The sequence below is a fragment of the Henckelia pumila genome, chromosome 2 (genome assembly GCF_033568475.1).
Source record: "Henckelia pumila isolate YLH828 chromosome 2, ASM3356847v2, whole genome shotgun sequence".
In the NCBI taxonomy this organism is placed as follows: domain Eukaryota; kingdom Viridiplantae; phylum Streptophyta; class Magnoliopsida; order Lamiales; family Gesneriaceae; genus Henckelia; species Henckelia pumila.
The window spans coordinates 7,525,747-7,531,704 of NC_133121.1; the positions used below are offsets into that span (position 1 = coordinate 7,525,747).

At 33.0% G+C, this 5,958-nt stretch overlaps 1 long non-coding RNA gene across 1 annotated transcript; it reads left to right on the forward strand.

Annotated features, from left to right (window-relative positions):
- The first annotated feature begins 2,548 nt into the window (after nt 1-2,548).
- Nucleotides 2,549-4,189, forward strand: LOC140884390 (uncharacterized). Its single transcript, XR_012150645.1, has 4 exons — nt 2,549-2,748; nt 2,949-3,588; nt 3,839-3,979; nt 4,080-4,189. It is a non-coding gene; the product is annotated as an uncharacterized lncRNA (long non-coding RNA).
- The last annotated feature ends 1,769 nt before the right edge of the window (nt 4,190-5,958 follow it).

Sequence of the window (5,958 nt, forward strand, 5' to 3'; positions counted from 1 at the left end):
ATTCTTTCTCTCCTCGATTTATTTTCGTTTTTTTTTGCCTGATGGAAGTTCGAATAGCATGAATGAGAAGGAATAAGTGTAGATCGACGCATTCCTGGTACTTTTATGGCATATTTCAAGTGATAAATGACATTATTGTTTTTTATTTAGATAGAGAGGGGTTTTAAGCAGACGTCTATTTCCAGCAGCAACAGGTACAAGTAAATCCTCTCGTTTCCAGAGTCTGTACATGTATTTCTATTCTTTTTTGTTCTATTTGGATTATATTTGTGAAACATTGCGTAGACTGATCTAGAGTCTAGTTTATCAAGTTTATCTTGTAGCTCTTAACCCCTCAACCGTATGATGTGCATCATTGTTTGATTGTTATGCTCTTTGTCCCTGCACTTGCCTTGTTTGGATAAAGGTGTCTTGTGCATCTATGGCAGCAAACGCCTAAAGCGAGTTGTTCTACTAGAATAGGAAATGATGTTTAAATAAGCTTCGATCCTAGAATTAACTAGGAATAATCAAAACTGATTTTTTTAATTACCCTCCAACAATCTTTTAAGCTTCCTTTTCTACCATCATTTGGCACATGTTATGTAGTAGCCCGTAACCAAAATCAGTAATTAAGGAATTAATCATAATTACTTGGATAGAGTTCAGAGGCTTCGAAGGCGAGTTCAAAAGTTCCGAACAGGATCGGAAGCTCCGATCATATTACGTCAGGCATGACGATTGGCTAAATCGGAAGCTCCGATCAGGATCGGAAGCTCCGATCACCCCTATCCGGATTCAACAAGTGATATTTTGACACGTGGCAGATCAGGATCTTCGGAAGCTCCGATGGCAGGATCGGACGTTCCGATCGAGGTTCGGACGTTCCGATCAAGGATCGGAAGTTTCGATCGTTGTCTATAAATAGAGGGCCGAGGCTTCATTTTGAATTGCCAATTCCGAGTATTTTCCTCTCCTTTTTAGTCTATTCGAGTTGTTCTAGCCTTCCTAGGCTTGACCCGGCGGTCGGCGAGGCGTTCGGAAGTCGTAGCAGAGTTGTGTCCAAGTTCTGGAGGCATCGACATCAAAGGGCTAACGATGGACGAAGGTATAGCTTTTGCTTCCTATAAAGATTTAGGAGTATGCAATAGCTTAGTTAAGACTTTTAGAGCACTTTAATGATAGTAGTATCATTTGGCAGTATAGAGCAGACTATAGGCGTGGACCTAAAGTTGGTAGAGCTTGCACTGTTTTGAGGTACGAAAGTACTGTTCGAGATATCCTGACTGAGTATGCATGTATTATGTGACTGCATGGTTTATATGTCATTGATTTATGCTGCATTCATTTGCATACTGAGCTATCTCCTTCGAGATGTCTGTTAGTAGGGTTTTTTCCTATCCTGTTAGTGGTTGGACTTCCATCGATTTGTGTCCGGCATATCCACTTGTATTACGGTATGGGAGCCACCTCCTGAAGCGACGGCACAGCATGCTACATATCAGGGCCCGGTCTGTCTCTGTTATCTGATCCTTGACCTCGAGTTTATAGGGAGTTCACTTTGCATGCATGTATACTCATACTCTCGTGCTGAGCATTTTATGCTCACGTCTCGTACTCTGTGTTTCTGGACACCCTATTCCATGGGGCAGGTTTTGCGCTTGGACGAGGCGGGTGGATCCAAGAGGGGCTAGTCAGTGGTTGACCAGCTGGAGCTTCGTCTAGGTTTTATTTCTGTTGTTTTGAGGTTGATACAGCTATTCGATTTGGTTGTATATTATTTGGATAAATTACAGATTCCTTTACTTGGGATTGTATATTGTTTATGGTTTTCGCGGTTTTATTCTGATATCTGTTTTATTAAGTTAATTGCATGTTTAAGTTCTGTTAGTAGGTGATCCGGGTAAGGGTCACTACATATTAAATCCTTGCCACTACATATCTTTGGATAAGTATTAAGTAGTACGCCGTTATTAAATTACTCAATTTTAAGATGTCATTGTGATTGAGTTAATTATGTTGTTTCTTTTTCTTTTGTAATATTAAATTATATATATCTTACAAAAAATTTAAAAATCGTTTTATGAAATTTCATAAAAGTAATTAAGTAGGTGCTTTAAGTTAGATAATGAAAAGGGATATATGAATTATAAAATCCAAACTGACCAGATTAAAGCATCATATTCATGTAAGGCCAAATGTTCAATCACCCCCGTTTAATGCATAGCACAACCACCAAGATTTCAAAAGAAATTAAATTGTTTCCTTAAGAAGAAGGTGGGGTACCTGGCCACAACTCCACTAATATGCTACATTTTATGCTCCACCAATCAATTGAATAACACGTGTATTTTATTTTTAATTTTTTGATCATTGACTTATTAATAGTTTACTATTTAAAATTTTTATTTTTAATTTTTCGGTCATACAAACTGTCTTTGTACGTTGTTGTGTCATTTTTGAATTTAAAATTTAATTCCTTCCATTATCTTTCCATTATCTGAAATTTATCGAAAGTAATTAACTGTTTCTCCCCACTCTCTCCTCCAAAACCGAGACGTTTCTTCAATCTCATTTATTTATCAAATGGTTTCCTTACCCGTCTGTCCTTCTCTTCAATCGTTCTGGAACTACATTAATGGTTGGGGTGAATATATGTGGTTATCATGAAACACGAATGATAGACCCATTAATATTGTTATTTTCTCCATTCTCCATCTTCCTTCCCGGATCGATCTTTCCCTGTATAAACATCTTTTGTTCCTCGAGGTACATACAAATTGTCAATGTTTTCGAGTTATTCATTTTTAAAATCTGCTTAATTCACTATCTGCTAATTGTTTTTGATGTGGGTTTGGCTATATTTTTATGATTTTTGTTGTTTTTTTTTTAATTTATCGAACAAAAAGCTATACCAAATGTAGTTCGAACGATGATCTCACTGTGAAAATCGCTTTTTTTTTCACGAGGTATGTGTTTGAACTAATCAAATAAAAGTGGTCGAAGTCGAACCAGTACCCAAAACACATTGTTGATCCAGATAGAAGGAGTGAACACGCAAGAGGTGGTGGCATGGTACCAAGGGAAGCGGATGGCGTACATTTACAAGCCAAGGTTAAGAAGAATGGTTCTCACTACCGGTGCATTTGGGGCAAGGTCACACGTCCTCACGGCAACAGCGGGGTTGTTCGCGCTAAATTCAAGTCTAATCTTCCACCAAAATCTATGGGTTCTATAGTCAGGGTGTTCATGTATCCAAGCAATATATGAGTGATTCTAGCTCTGGTATAGTTTGGGGAGAGAGCACAAGAAGAGGCCCAGTCGTGAAGATGAAAAAGCTGCTTTTTTACTTGCTGTTTCGAGTTTGGAAATTTTGTTATGCGACTTAATTTTATTACCTTTTTTTCGGTTCTTGACGATTTAATAGAACATGTTACTGTCTTTGTTGAATGTCAACAGCTTTACTAAAAAAAAAAACTCAAAAAATAATATTGTGTTAAACAAATAATTTATATGTTTGTTTTCTTCCTGTGATTTCGCAGGGGCAACCCTTTTTACAGATGCGGAGGAAGGACAGAGCTACGTGGCCATACATTGAGCAACTTGAAGGTGATCAGTTCTTTCATTATATGTGTTGTGACCAGTAATAAAATTGGTTTGGACTAATTTAGTTTCAATATCTTGAACGTCTCTTCAACCTAGTGAAACCAAATGATATGGTGTATGCACCGTACCAATTTGTCCATTTAATTATTGATGTATGTCTCCCATATATGGATGTACTTCCTTTTCTTCTTCACATTAAAAACAAAATTTATATACAAATATTCGCACATCTCTTTCAATTTTTTAATTGCAGCCAGAACTCAAAACCTTGAAATAGACTTGGATGCCGAAGAAATGGACGATATTTTGGAAAGCACGATTAACTATTTTCATACTGTTGAAGTATATTATATTTGGGGACATAAAATTCTTTCTTTACAATATCAATATTAAGGTACAACTTTGTTCACTCCTTCTATCTGTATTAACTATTGTAAAGAATGAATTTTATAACTATTTTAATCTTACTACCTTTTTTCTTTCAAATGGAGCAGGAAGATTGATATAAGAAGATACTTGAAAGGAAATACAATATTAAGGTACAACTATTATTTAGCAACAATTATATATGTTTGTATGACGTACTTAAAAAGCTTAATTGAAATATCTTTTGTGCTAATTGGAAAAAATTAACAAATTCAAATATCGATTAATAAAATTATATACAACAATTTTGGTATATACAGTCATGAATATATACATTTTCTAGACATTAAATGCTAAATCCATATAAAATTTCATATCATAGGTACACAAATCAAAAAATCAAGTGGTCGTGAAAGAATTTGAAGTTCAAATATTGATATATAAGAATATCTTTGAAATTTATCTAAAACAAATTGCGCATATATATATATTTAACATTTGTTTGTTCAATCTTTTTTTAAAAGGTACATGCTCATGTATATACATGTGTTTTAAATATTTTCCACATTTTTCATTACACACGCAATGCGTGTGCCACGGTTGCTAGTTACTATAAATAAAACATTTTAGATATCTTTCCTAAACAGTCTTTTGTATATTAACAAAATCATTCCAAAAACAGAATGATTTTTAATTCCAAACGTACATAAAAATATTTTTAAAAAAAGTAATGTATTCAAAAAAAAAATTAATGATTCACAAAGAGACTAAAAAAAATAATTTATCCGAATGATTTTATTTTCTTTATATTTTTATATATATCATCATAACAATAAAATATTTAAACACAATATGAAAAAATAGAACAAAGCCTAATCGAGTGGTGAACCAATGTCCAGTAGGTAAGATATATAAATGATAAAAATATCAACAGAGTGAGGTTAACACATAGATACCAAAAAAATTTAAATTTATCCAAAAATTCCACTTTTCATTAACAAAAATATCACATAATAAAAAAGTGGTTAACTGCATTAAAAAACAATAACTATAATAGAAAAACTATAAAAAAATATCTAATAAATATTCAATCCCGACAATTATTTATTTATTTTTATTATGATATATAAATATATATATATTACATAAATAAAATAAATTTTCGGATTAATTAATTTTTTTAGTATCTTTGTGTCAATCCTTAACTTTTATTTTTTTAAAATATTTTTTTGATCGTGAGGCATGATTATATAAAGATAATTTTGTTTTTGGAATGATTTTGTTGATATATGAGAGGTTATTTAATTAGGAAATATATATAATAGATTTTGTTTGATAAAAATTAGCAAGTTAAAAATACACATGGCATTCCACTTATTGGTGGAGCATGAAATGTAGCATATTAGTGAAACAGAGTAATTGTGGCTGGGGTACCTAACACGATTTATCTCCTTAATAAATGTTCCTTAATATATGTTCCTACTAGGAGTGCTATTGAGCCGACTTGAGCTCGAGTAGCACACTACTCGAGCTCGAGCACATATTTTACTACTCGAGCTCGAGCTCGATCGAATAGTAAAATATGTGCTCGAGCAGCGTTCGAGTATTCGAGATATTTGTGAGTGTCGTTAATATTTATTTATCCTGACAATTTATAATATCTTGAAAACTTTCAATCGAGATATTTATGAAGTTGGTGTTGGTGCTCTATGGCGATCCTTTAAAATGTCACAAATATTTAATCGACACAAAAATAGAGGATGTCACAAATCTTTAAACAACACAAGAATAGAGAGCATTTTATTTTTTCTCGATGTAATTAAAACATTAAATATAAGACATTTTTCAATGTCACCTAAAGGCAAAATTCTTTTTTTTGAAAAGACGACACCAAATTTTATAAAACATTAGATAATGAATTACCAAAATAGTCCATGATAATGCTAGTAATATAACTAGGAATAACAGTAGAAATACCAAAAACAAGATATAATAAAAAAAAAGTTA